At 47.9% G+C, this 14,100-nt stretch overlaps 1 protein-coding gene across 1 annotated transcript in view; it reads right to left on the bottom strand.

The window, feature by feature from the left end:
• Positions 1-14,100, bottom strand: part of SLC6A9 (solute carrier family 6 member 9) — a 134,720-nt gene that overhangs the window by 12,952 nt on the left and 107,668 nt on the right. The gene's annotated exons all lie outside the window — the stretch shown is intronic.

Below are 14,100 nucleotides of genomic sequence, written 5' to 3' on the forward strand. Positions count from 1 at the left end.
ATTCCTGATTTGTTCAGCCAGGTTGTGGGAGCTAAGGTGTTCTCCAAGTTGGATTTAAGGGGAGCCTACAATCTGGTGAGAATCAGAGAAGAGGACGAATGGAAAACAGCGTTCAATACCCCGGAAGGACATTCCGAGACTCTGGTTATTCCTTTTGGTTTGACCAATGCACCTGCGGTATTCCAGCATTTCATATATTATATTTTCCATCATTTGGTGGGGAGGTTTGTGAGTATTTTGATTTACTCACCTGATTTTGAGACTCATCGGGGGCATGTTAAGCAGGTGCTCCAGATATTAAGGGATAAGAAACTTTATGCCAAACTAGATAAATGTGTTTTCGCTGTTCAGGAGGTGCAGGTTTTGGGGTACTTGTTGTCATCTTTGGGTTTGCGGATGGATCCGGAGAAGATCCGTGCAGTCCTTGATTGGGACCGTCCCGAGAACCTGAAGGCTCTACAACGCTTTCTGGGTTTTACTAATTTTTACCGGAAATTCATCCAAAATTACTGTTATCGTGAAACCCCTTACTGACATGACTAAAAAGGGGTCTGATTTTTCCAAATGGTCGGATGCTTCCCTCCAGGCTTTTTCTTCCTTAAAGAATCATTTTGCCACTGCACCTATACTCAGTCAACCCAATGTTTCCCAATTGTGGAGGTTGATGCTTCGGATGTCGGGGTTGGGGCTGTGTTGGCTCAGGGTCCGTCCCCTGGTAAATGGTGTCCGTCCGCCTTATTTTCTAAAAAATTGTGTTCGGCTGAGAGAAATTATGATGTGGGTAATAGGGAACTTTTGGCGATCAAATTGGCGTTCGAAGAATGGCGACACTGGTTGGAGGAGGCTGTCCATCCTATTACTGTTATTACTGACCACAAGAACCTGTCATATCCCAAGGCCGGGGTTGCATCAGGATGTGATTGAACACGTAGCTGCTTGTAATATTTGCGCACGTTCTAAGGTTTCGCATACCCGTCCGTCTGGTACTCTTCTTCCGCTACCTATCCCTAGTAGACCATGGACACACTTGTCCATGGATTTTATTACTGACCTACCGGTTTCTGCAGGCAAAACGGCGGTTTTGGTGGTAGTAGATACAGTTATATGAAAAAGTTTGGGCACCCCTATTAATCTTAAGCTTAATGTTTTATAAAAATTGGTGTTTTTGCAACAGCTATTTCAGTTTGATCTATGTAATAACTGTTGGACACAGTAATGTTTCTGCCTTGAAATGAGGTTTATTGTACTAACAGAAAATGTGCAATCTGCTTTCAAACAAAATTTGACAGGTGCATAAGTATGGGCACTCTTATCATTTTCTTGTTTTAAATACTCCTACCTACTTTTTACTGACTTACTAAAGCACTTTTTTTGGTTTTGTAACCTCATTGAGCTTTGAACTTAATAGCCAGGTGTATGCAATCATGAGAAAAGCTACTTAAAGTGGCCACTTGCAAGTTGGTCTCCTGTTTGAATCTCCTCTGAAGAGTGGCATCATGGGCTCCTCAAAACAACTGTCAAATGATCTGAAAACAAAGATTATTCAACATAGTTGTTCAGGGGAAGGATACAAAAAGCTGTCTCAGAGATTTAACCTGTCAGTTTCCACTGTGAGGAACATAGTAAGGAAATGGAAGAACACAGGGACAGTTCTTGTTCAGGCCAGAAGTGGCATGACAAGAAAAACATCAGAAAGGCAGAGAAGAAGAATGGTGAGATCAGTCAAGGACAATCCTCAGACCACCTCCAGAGAGCTGCAGCATCAACTTGCTGCAGATGGTGTCACTGTGCATCGGTCAACTATACAACGCACTTTGCACAAGGAGAAGCTGTATGGGAGAGTGATCCGAAAGAAGCCGTTTCTGCAAGCACGCCACAAACAGAGTCGGCTGAGGTATGCAAAAGCACATTTGGAGAAGCAAATTTCTTTTTGGAAGAAGGTCCTGTGGACTGATGAAACCAAGATTGAGTTGTTTGGTCATACAAAAAGGCGTTATGCATGGCGGCAAAAAAACACAGCATTCCAAGAAAAACACTTGCTACCCACAGTAAAATTTGGTGGAGGTTCCATCATGCTTTGGGGCTGTGTGGCCAATGCCGGCACCGGGAATCTTGTTAAAGTTGAGGGACGCATGGATTCCACTCAGTATCAGCAGATTCTTGACAATAATGATCAAGAATCAGTGATAAACACCAAGGTTACTTACCGGTAGCCGGTTTTTCCTGAGCCCATGACAGCACACCTTGAGAGAGAGGATCCGCCCCACCAAGGACAGGAAACCGTCTGAAATAAAAGGGCGGTACCTCTCCCTCGCTTCAGTTGTTTACAGAGCATTGAGAGGACCTCCCTAAACAGGTTAGGCACATAACCAACACCACAATATACAAATACACACCACCCCACACAGTGCACACCAGGGTGTGAGAAACATAGAAAAAATAAGGGGGGGAAACTACGGGTGCTGTCATGGGCTCAGGAAAAACCGGCTAACGGTAAGTAACCTTGGTGTTTTCCCCTCCCCCATGACAACACAACTTGAGAGAATTTTGGAGAATTTATGAGCACCCTAGGGAGGGACCACCGCCTGAAGTACCCTTCTCCCAAAGGTGAGATCAGAAGAGGATAGATCCAACCGATAGTGCTTAAAGAAGGTGGATGGTGTAGACCAAGTAGCAGCCCTACATATCTGCTCGATCGAGACGTCTGCTCTCTCTGCCCAGGAGGTTGCAACGGCTCTGGTGGAATGAGCCCTCACATTGTCCGGGGCTGGAACCCCTGTGGACGTATAGGCTAAGCAAATGGCCTCCCTGAGCCACCTAGAGATGGTACCCTTGGACACCCCATGACCTTTCCTACACCCTTGAAAGGCCAGGAACAGAGAACAGTCTTTCCTCCACAGACTAGTCATGTGAATGTACTGTAGCAGGGACCTCCTAACATCTAGGCTATGGAACCTGACTTCCCCTGGGTTCTTGGGATTGCTGCAGAACGAGGGTAGCACAATCTCCTGACTACGGTGAAATCTAGATACCACCTTGGGAAGGTATGCTGGATCTGGCCGCAAGGTGACCCTATCCTCAAAGATTTGTGTGTAAGGAGGATTAACCGAGAGGGCCTGCAGATCCCCCACCCTACGGGCTGATGTTAAGGCCACTAGAAGGATGGTCTTAAGGGTGAGAATTTTTGGAGAAACTTTGTGTAGGGGTTCGAATGGTTCACTAGTAAGAGCGTTCAAGACTAAATTCAGGTCCCAAGGAGGAACACCCATGGACCTAACCGGTCCAGCTCTGGCACAGGACTTGATAAACCTCGAGATCCACCTATTCCCAGCCAGATTACAATTGTAGAGTGCTCCCAAAGCTGAAACTTGAACCTTAAGGGTCCCTGTAGCTAGACCCAGGTCCCGCCCCTTTTGCAGAAATTCCAGGATCCCTCTGATCGGAGGTTTGCTCGATAGCGGAATATCTATAACCTCTAGGAATTTACCCCAAACCCTGCTATAAATCTTAGTTGTAATCGGTTTTCTGCTCCCCAATAAAGTAGAAACTAAGCCTGGTGAAAACCCCTTGCTACTCAATAGCGACCTCTCAAATTCCATGCCGAAAGATGGAATCCCCTGGCCTGGGCATGGAATACTGGTCCCTGCATGAGAAGGTCCGGCCTCTCTGGTAGAATCCAGGGATCTGACACCGACATTAGCCGAAGCAGAGAGAACCAAGGCCTCTTGGGCCAAAAAGGGGCTATCAAAATCACCCTGGCGCCTTCCTCCCGGATCTTCCTCACCACTACTGGAATCATCACTAATGGCGGAAAGGCATAGGCCTTCCTGAACCCCCAAGGAATCTGGAGGGCATCTATGGCATGGGGATTTTCTGCCGGATTTAGGGAGCAAAATCTCTGCACCTTTCTGTTTGCCCTTGTGGCGAACAGGTCTATGTCTGGCTGCCCCCATAACTGGACAATCTGATGGAAGACCTCCGGGTTCAACCCCCACTCCCCCTGTCTTAGGGTATGGCGGCTTAGAAAATCTGCCTTCACGTTTTCTATCCCCTTTATGTGAAGGGCGCTGAGGGATAGGAGGTTTCGCTCTGCTAGACCAAGGATCCTGTCTGCCACCACCATCAGAGGGCGTGACCTTGTCCCTCCTTGGTGATTCACATAGGCTACTGCGGTCCGGTTGTCGGACCTGACCTGGACATGGTGATTTTGGATGTGAGGGAGGAAGCCCCTGAGCGATCTTTCTACTGCCCAAAGCTCCTTTAAGTTTGAGGATGATCCCCTCTCGTGGTAAGCCCAGTGACCCTGTATTGAGAGTTCTGCCAGATGACCCCCCCATCCGGAACTGCTTGCGTCGGTCGTAACTACCCGATCTATCGATCTGGACCATTGAACGCCTGTGGTCAGATTTCCCCTGACTGTCCACCACGAAAGAGAATCTACTACTTCTGGGGAGAGAGAGAGCCTGCCTTCTAAACGCCCGTTGCAGGACCTCTGTGCTGACAGGACCTCCCACTGAAGCCGCCTCATATGCCCCTGGGCCCACATTACTGCTGGGAGACAGGCCGTCATAGAACCCAGGAGGGACATTGCCTCTCTCAGAGACATCTCTGGAGCTTGAATGGCCTTCGAGACTAATGCAATTAACCTGCAGATTTTGTCCTCTGGGAGGAAGCAGGTTTGACGACGAGAGTCTAGGATTAGACCCAGAAAGGTCTGAGTCCTGGAGGGGGTTAGTCTTGATTTTTGGAAATTTACTAACCACCCCAGCTGATGCAACACTTCCGTGACCACTAGGAGCTGACTGGAGCAGTGGGCTTCTGTTTTCCCTATTATCAAGAAGTCGTCTAAATATGGCACGATCACTACATTCTTGATCCGTAGGAAGGCTGTCACTTCTGCTATTAGTTTCGTAAATATTCTCGGGGCAATGGAGAGGCCAAAGGGTAGGGCAGCAAACTGAAAATGCCTCAGCTTCCCCTGAATAAACAGGGCTACTCTCAGATACTTCTGATACTCTGGATGGATTGGGACGTGATAATATGCGTCCTTCAAGTCTATTACAGCCATAAAGCAGTTGCGATGTAAGAGCTTCACTGCCGAGCCTACTGACTCCATTTTGAAAGTCTGGTTTTCTACTACTTGGTTCAGACTCCTGAGGTTGATGATGGTCCTTAAGGACCCGTTTGGTTTTTTTATCATGAATAGTGGGGAATAGAACCCCCTCCCTCTCTGTGTTGCTGGTACTTCGAGAAGGACCTGCTTTCCTACTAACTCTAACACTTCTGTTTCCAGGGCTAATTGTTCTTCCTGGACCTTTCGTAGGGGGGTAACCACAAAGGTCCGCCAGGGGGTCTGGCTGAACTGGATCTTCAGGCCCCCACTGATAATTTTCAGAATCCATGGGTTTGTTGTTATCGCGTCCCAAGCTGGAAAAAAGTGGGAAAGCCTTCCACCCACTTCCAGCCTGGCGTCATTGGGAGGATCTCTTCGAACTCGAGGATGGTCCTCCAAACATGTAGCCCGATTCTTTTTTGGACTTGGCTTCCCATTTCTTTTTGTCTCCCGGAGGACGACCCCGGTTAAATTTTCTCCTCCGAAAACTAAATCTTCTTGGTTCCCCCGAAAATCCCGGGAACCCTTTGGTTTTATCGCCTGCTTTTTCTAACAGGTCCTCTAACTTTTGGCCAAACAGGAGTCTACCGTCACACGGGAGGGAGCACAGTTTCTGTTTCGAAGGTAGGTCGCCTGGGCAACCCTTGAGCCACAAGGCCCGCCTGGCTGCGTTGGATAGTCCCGCTGCCCTAGCTGACAGTCTGACCGAGTCAGCTGAAGAGTCGGCCAGGAAGGCCGATGCTGTTTGAATTAAAGGTAGCTCTGCAAGTATTGCCTGTCTGGAGACCTTTTTATCTTTAAGCTGGTCTTCCAGCTGTTGAAGCCACACCATCAAGGACCTCGCCACACAGGTGCTTGCCACCGCTGGTTTTAGGCCACCTGCTGCCGCCTCCCACGTGTGGCGCAGGAAGGAGTCAGCTCTTTTATCCAGGGCATCTTTTAGGACGCCAGAGTCCTCCAAGGGCAGGGAAGATCTCTTTGATGACCTTGCCACAGTCCCGTCCACCTTGGGGATCTTTTCCCAAGGTTCCGCATCCTTCTCTTCGAAGGGGTACCTTCTTTTGGAGAAGGAGGGTAAAGCCCCTGATCTCTCAGGTCTCCTCCACTCCCGGTCAATGAGGCCCTGAATCTTACTGTTCACAGGAAATGAGCGTCTCTTCCGCTCTCCCAAGCCCGCAAACATGATGTCCTCCCGGGATTTAGATGCTCTCTCTTCCTCCAGACCCATGGTTGATCTTACTGCCCTAACCAGTCTGTCTGTATTCTCAATGGGGAAGCAGGGTCTACCGCCCCCCGATGAGGAAGAGGACGATGAATCCCACTGCTCCTCGGACTGGGAGGAATCAGAGACGGAGGAAACCTCTCTACGGGGCCTTTTCTTCCCTCTAAGGAACCCCTTCAGGGACCCCTGAACTTCTGCATGTACTATGGACTTTAAATTTGCAGCAAAATCCTGGGAATTCTCAGCTATGGTTTTGGTCACACAGCCCTGGCAAAGTGGTTTCTGCCACTCTACTGAGAGAGAAGCTTGGCAAAGGGCACACATCCTATGCTTTTGCTTGGCACTACTCTTCTTAGGCTCCTAAAAAAAGGAAGCACATAAGAGACTTCCCGTTACTAATCAGTGACATTCACGAAGCTCACTCACCCTCGGAGGTCACAAACGGGTACCGGATTCGGAGGCTGTCGCGGAACTGATGATTCCATTCTGGATGGTCCCGAGGCGCTCGAAGCCTTACTCCTGCGGCTGCCACTACGATTACTCGAGCGGCTGTCTGTATACGATGCATCCCTCTGCTTCTGTTGCTGAGGTGGGGGGGTAAGCTGCTGCTCCTGGCTATCTGGATCAGCCATGTCTCAGAAGCGCACCACGCTTCCAGGAAAGCTCCCCCCCCCTTAAATATAGGACCATCCAGCCTCCTCCGGTCTGTGGGTCCTCCCCCTTCGCCAGGCCGGAGCTCCGTTGAAAAAAAACGGCCTGGGACGCTCCGATGGGCGCCGCCATCTTGGATCGGCGCCGCCTCCTGACGTCACCCAGGACGCCGCTCCCAGCGTGCCCTGCGCCGTGACGTCAGGCGCGTCACACCCGGAAGCGTTCCACACTGCAGGGGGAGGACGGCGCCGCGGTCTCCGGGAGGACAGAGCCTGCCTCACCGCGTGCGCCCCGCTCGGCGCAGAGACCCCAGGGGAAGCTGCGGACGGCGCTTCTGGGATACTGAACCCGGTGCACAGGCCAGTGCCCGCTCTTCCACACCGGGACAGCCCCAGGTAAGTCTTCTTTCTTCCAGACAGGTTCCCCATCAAGGACAGGAAACCAACTGAAGCGAGGGAGAGGTACCGCCCTTTTATTTCAGACGGTTTCCTGTCCTTGGTGGGGCGGATCCTCTCTCTCAAGGTGTGCTGTCATGGGGGAGGGGAAAAGTTGAAGTTACGCAGGGGATGGATCTTTCAGCAAGACAATGATCCAAAACAAAGCTCCAAATCTACTCAGGCATTCATGCAGAGGAACAATTACAATGTTCTGGAATGGCCATCCCAGTCCCCAGACCTGAATATCATTGAACATCTGTGGGATCATGTGAAGAGGGCTGTCCATGCTCGGCGACCATCAAACTTAACTGAACTGGAATTGTTTTGTAAAGAGGAATGGTCAAAAATACCTTCATCCAGGATCCAGGAACTCATTAAAAGCTAAAGGAAGCGACTAGAGGCAAAAGGAGGATCTACTAAATATTAAAGTCACTTTTCTGGTGAGGTGCCCATACTTATGCACCTGTCAAATTTTGTTTGAATGCAGATTGCACATTTTCTGTTAGTACAATAAACCTCATTTCAAGGCAGAAACATTACTGTGTCCAACAGTTATTACATAGATCAAACTGAAAGAGCTGCTGCAAAAACACCAATTTTTATAAAACATTAAGCTTAAGATTAATAGGGGTGCCCAAACTTTTTCATATAACTGTAGGTTCAGTAAAATGGTTCACTTCGTCGCACTTCCTGCACTTCCTAATGCCAAGACACTTGCTCAGGTGTTTATAAGTTAGATTGTGAAGCTTCACGGGGTTCCCTCCGATGTGGTGTCAGATCGGGGGACCCAGTTTGTTTCCAAGTTCTGGAAGGCATCCTGTTCTCGACTGGGGGTGCAGCTGGGGATTGCTTTTCTTCTGCCTTCCACCCTCAGTCGAATGGACAGACCGAGCGGGTCAATCAGAACTTTGAGACCTACCTCAGGTGTTTCGTCTCCGAAAATCAGGAGAATTGGGCATCCTACTTACCGCTGGCATAATTTGCCATTAATAATCATTGTCAAGAATCCACTGGCAGGTCACCGTTCTTCGGTGCATACGGTTATCACCCACAGTTTGGTACCTTTAGTGGGGTAGGAGCTTCCTGAGGAGGAGCGGTTTGCTTCGTCGCTCTCCTCGGTGTGGCGGGGGGTTCTGAGTAATTTAAAGATCATGGGAGACAGGTATAAACGTATGGCTGACAGAAAACGCTTGCCAGGTCCAGACCTGAATGTGAATGACTTTGTGTGGTTCACTACCAGGAATATAAGATTGAAAGTTCCTTCTTTGAAGCGGGGACCTAGGTTTGTTGGTCTCTATAAAATAGCCGCCGTCATTAACTTCCTCGGGCCCTTAAGGACCATAATGTGTTCTACAGGTCCTTACTCAAGAAATATGTGGAACCTCTTGAGCCCTCGCCTCTACCGCCGCCCCCAGTAATGGCTGATGGGAATCTGTCCTGAAAACTGCATTATATCTCCATGCAATGCTCTGCAGCCTATCAATTTCTGGTATATATTTTTCACTGCTTGTGTGATCTGTCCTGAAAACTGCATTATATCTCCATGCAATGCTCTGCAGCCTATCAATTTCTGGTATATATTTTTTCACTCCTCTAGCTTTTTTATTCCATGATACTTAAAGGTCATCACACTTACTTTAAGAGTTTATGATCCATGCCGAGTTTACTAGTCTGTTTTTTTTTTCTTTTTTTTCCCTGCACTTTATGGTCTCCTGTTGTCTTTTAAGCTAGTGATTGATTGTTAATTAGTTAAATCTGTGCAGATCTAAGCAGATACGTCCCTATATATTGAGACTTAGTTAAGGGGCAGCATTTATGCGGGGGCATTTATGCATATAGCATTTATGCATACTTTATCGAAGTGCCATAATTTAGCAAAGTGCCCTGGCAGTTAGAAAATGGCAGTTGGACAGGGCAGGAGACAGGTAAGACATGCAAGACAATTAAACAAACTTGCTTCCAGGTCATCATTTTGTCAAACAGTATTCACCATTTGTATCTGTGCCATTTATACTCTGGTTGCTACAATCATCCACATTCACCGTTCACCCACAAATGCGGCACACTTCATCCATATTAATCCCTCACTCCTCTCTTCTCCTATGTACAGTTGTCATGCTCTCTTCACAATGTTATACCACGCAGATCCATTCATTCCCACCATACAACGCAGGAAACGCTCTCACAAATCACTCAATCATCTGCTCACTCTCTGTATCTTCCTTCTATTAGTCGCAGGTGATATTTCTCCCAACCCAGGACCCTCCAGTAATAATAACACTAACTCTTTCCCTGTTACATTCAGAAACCCTGCTAATCTCATTAATATTCCCTGCATATCTTCTGTCTCATTCAACTGTGCCCTTTGGAATGCACGCTCAGCTTGTAATAAACTCTCTTACATCCATGACTTTTTCCTCTCTAATTCCCTCAACCTTCTGGCTCTCACTGAAACCTGGATCCAGCAGTCGGACACCACCGCCGCTGCAGCTCTCTCCTATGGTGGCCTACATTTCTCTCATACCCCGCGACCTGACAACAGATCAGGTGGAGGTGTTGGTCTGCTTCTTTCAACAAAATGTACTTTTCAGGTTATCCCCCCTGTACCCTCCCTTATCTTCCCGTCCTTTGAGGCCCACACAGTCAGACTCTACCGGCCCTTCTCCCTGCGAGTGGCGGTTGTCTATCGCCCCCCAGGTCCCCCCCGTCAATTCCTGGATCACTTTGCTGCCTGGCTTACAAATTTTCTATCCTGCGACATCCCCACGATAATCATGGGAGACTTTAACATCCCAATTGGCGATCCTCTTTCCCCATCTGCCACGCATCTTTTATCATTAACCTCCTCCTTCGGCCTTTCACAGCTTGCTAATTCTCCTACACATGAGGACGGGAACACATTGGACCTGATCTTCTCCCGGCTTTGCTCAGTACATGACTTTACTAACTCTCCCCTTCCACTCTCTGACCATAATCTTCTTTCATTCTCTGTCAAGAACTGTGACTCTACTCAAGACACCCCACTTTCCACACTTATAGAAATTTACGCGCCATTAACACCCAGAAATTTATAAAAAGGTTGCAATCATCATTGGCCCCAATCTCCTCCCTCTCATGTCCCGACTCTGCATTGAAGCATTATAACAAAATAATGCTATGCGCCCTGGATGAAGCCGCACCTCCTACACAAAGAACAATTCGGCATAGACGGCGACAACCCTGGCACACGCCTCAAACACGTCTTCTCCAGAGGTACTCCAGGTGCGCTGAACGACTGTGGAGAAAATCAAATCTGCCCGAAGATTTCCTCCACTATAAATTTATGCTGAAAACATATAACTCTGCCCTTCACCTCTCCAAACAAACCTACTTTAACAACCTCATCATCTCACTTTCCAATAATCCTAAACGACTCTTTGACACGTTTCATTCTCTCCTCAATCAAACAGCACAGGCCCCGACCACCGACCTCAGCGCTGACGATCTGGCTAACTATTTCAAAGAAAAAATTGACCATATCCGACAGGAAATTTTCTCCCAATCCCCAAATGTTATGCATGCTCCCCCCCGCCACATTGTATCTTGCTCATTTTCTGACTTCGAACCAGTCACGGAAGATGAAGTGATCAGGCTCCTTGCATCTTCTCGCCCTACCACCTGCACCAGCGACCCTATTCCCTCACATCTCCTTCAGTCCCTTGCTCCAGCTGTCACCTCTCACCTAACTAAAATTTTCAACCTGTCCCTCTCATCTGGTATCTTTCCCTCTTCTTTTAAACACGCCAGCATACAACCATTACTTAAAAAACCATCCCTCGACCAGAACTGCACAGCCAACTATAGACCTGTTTCCAATCTTCCCTTTATCTCTAAACTCCTGGAACGCCTGGTCCACTCCCGTCTAATCCGCTATCTCTCAGACAATTCTCTTCTTGACCCTTTACAATCTGGTTTCCGCTCTTTACATTCTACTGAAACTGCCCTCACTAAAGTCTCTAATGATCTACTAACAGCTAAATCTAATGGTCATTACTCCCTGCTGATTCTCCTGGATCTCTCTGCAGCATTCGACACTGTGGATCACCAGCTCCTCCTCACTATGCTCCGCACTATTGGCCTCAAGGACACGGTTCTCTCCTGGTTCTCCTCCTATCTCCCTGACCGCTCCTTCTCTGTGTCTTTTGCCGGCTCCTCCTCCCTACTTCCTCTTACTGTCGGGGTTCCTCAAGGATCAGTCCTAGGCCCCCTTCTTTTCTCCTTATACACCGCTCCTATTGGACAAACAATCAGTAGATTCGGTTTTCAGTACCATCTCTATGCTGATGACACCCAATTATACACCTCTGCTCCGGACATCACCCCTGCATTACTACAAAAGACCAGTGATTGTCTTTCTGCTGTGTCTAACATTATGTCCTCCCTCTACCTAAAACTGAATCTGTCAAAAACTGAACTACTCGTCTTTCCTCCCTCCACTAACCTACCTGTGCCCGATATTGCCATCTCCGTTTGTGGCTCAACCATTACTCCCCAGCTACAAGCCCGCTGTCTTGGGGTCATTTTTGATTCAGATCTTTCTTTCACTCCTCACATAAAATCACTCGCTCGTTCATGTCATCTACACCTCAAAAACATCTCAAGAATCAGGACTTTTCTCACCTTTGACTCGGCAAAAACTCTTACTGTCGCTCTTATTCATTCTCGTCTTGACTATTGCAACGCTCTACTAATCGGTCTCCCTCTTACTAAACTCTCCCCTCTCCAATCCGTCCTGAACGCAGCAGCCAGGATCATATTCCTCACCAACCGCTACTCAGATGCCTCTTCCCTGTGCCAGTCATTGCATTGGTTGCCCATCCAATATAGAGTTCGTTTTAAACTTATCACGCTTACCCACAAAGCGCTCCATGCTTCAGTACCCCCCTACATCTCCTCCCTTGTCTCAGTCTACCACCCTACACGTGCCCTCCGTTCTGCAAATGACTTGAAACTAAAATCCTCCATAATCCGAACTTCCCACTCCCGTCTCCAAGATTTCTCGCGTGCTGCGCCAATTCTCTGGAATGCACTACCCAGGACAGTTCGATTAATTCCCAATACCCACAGTTTCAAGCGAACCCTAAAAACACATTTCTTTAGACTGGCGTATCACCTAAACACACTCTGTCCATCCCAGCTTTCCCCCATATTAAAATCTTCTTCAACTTCGGGTTCAAACCAACCATGCACATAAAAGCCTCTGTCAGGACTGCACACATACTGGCTGGCGACCAGTCCATGTATTATTATTTATCCTATTCAGTATATCAAGGCTGCATTATACAATATATGTACTTTTTACCTTTTGTCTCCCCCACTTCCTCATAGACTGTAAGCTTGCGAGCAGGGCCCTCACTCCTTTCGATATGAGATATGCTTATTCTGTATTGTCTGTATATGTCCCCCCTAAAATTTGTAAAGTGCTGCGGAATATGTTGGCGCTATAAAAATAAACTATTATTATTATTATTATTATTATCTGGAGTTTCAGATTTCAAGGATTGTAGATTATCGTCTCCAGCGTCGTTCTCTACAATACTTGGTGTATTGGGTAGGTTATGGTCCAGAGGAGAGGATGTGGGTTTCAGCGTCAGAGGTGAACGCTCTCAGACTGGTTTGCTCAATCCACACCTCTTATCCTGCAAAACCCGGTCCTGAGTGTCCAGAGGCTACTCGTAGAGGAGGGGTACTGTCATGGGTGTGTGAGAGGTGACAGACAGTCTCCCTGCAGTTGGTTGCAGGAGATTTCTGCGTTTGGCATTACAGACATCTTCTTAGAGGCTGTCTCTAGGCTACCTCCCTCTGGCTAATTAACACCCTGCCTGCGTGTATAAATACCTGTTGTGTTTCAGAGGGAGGTGTCGGCGATATTCATTAGTATTTGTGAAGGCTTTAGCAAGAGCAGTACCTCGTCCTCTCTGGAGCTTGAGGACGTGTGCTCATTTGTCTGGATTCGTCTAAAGCTAAGCAATCCCCCCCCTGTTTGTCTACCCTTGTTGTCTATATTGTTTAGTGGAGGTCGACTACTGCTGATCTCCTCCCTTCCCTAGCCTTAGCCATACGCCAGGGAAAGTCAGGGCGAGGCACGCGTGCAGTGTTTAGTGAAAAGCCAATTGTTAGAATCTATGTTGTTTTCGGCCACCTTGTTGTGGTTTGCTGGCTTCTAGTCTTTTCCTCTGGTGCTGGGTTTCTTGGTCACGTGATCTCTGCACCCGGCTCTCATTCCCCGCTGGACATCAGTGTAGTAACGCTCGTGCTCTGGCTAAGTTGCCTTGTTTAGTTCTTGCTTTGGACTATTGTTATTCTGGGACTTCTTGTTCCACCAGTTTTGTTTCCTTTAATTTTCGTTTCTGCAACTAACTTTTCTGTTAGGAGGTCTCCTGCTTTTGCTCCCAGTCCTTAGATCTTTTAGAGACCCCTTTCCCCTTCCTACAGGTCTTCGTTTGAGTTCAGTGCAGGAGTTTCGGTGGGGCTATTCATAAGGAATAGGGCACCCACCCCAGCGTAGGGTAAAGCTGAGTCTCAGTGCAGGGACAGCTTTTCCCTCCTATTCCTTAGTTCTAAGTTGCAGAACATAACACCAATACAGGGATGATAGGGGAGACAGGGTGATGCTAGATAAACCTCGGTCTCCACTT

This window comes from Phyllobates terribilis, unplaced genomic scaffold (assembly GCF_046119375.1).
Source record: "Phyllobates terribilis strain yellow unplaced genomic scaffold, ASM4611937v1 Scaffold_8__6_contigs__length_399053987, whole genome shotgun sequence".
Classification (NCBI taxonomy): domain Eukaryota; kingdom Metazoa; phylum Chordata; class Amphibia; order Anura; family Dendrobatidae; genus Phyllobates; species Phyllobates terribilis.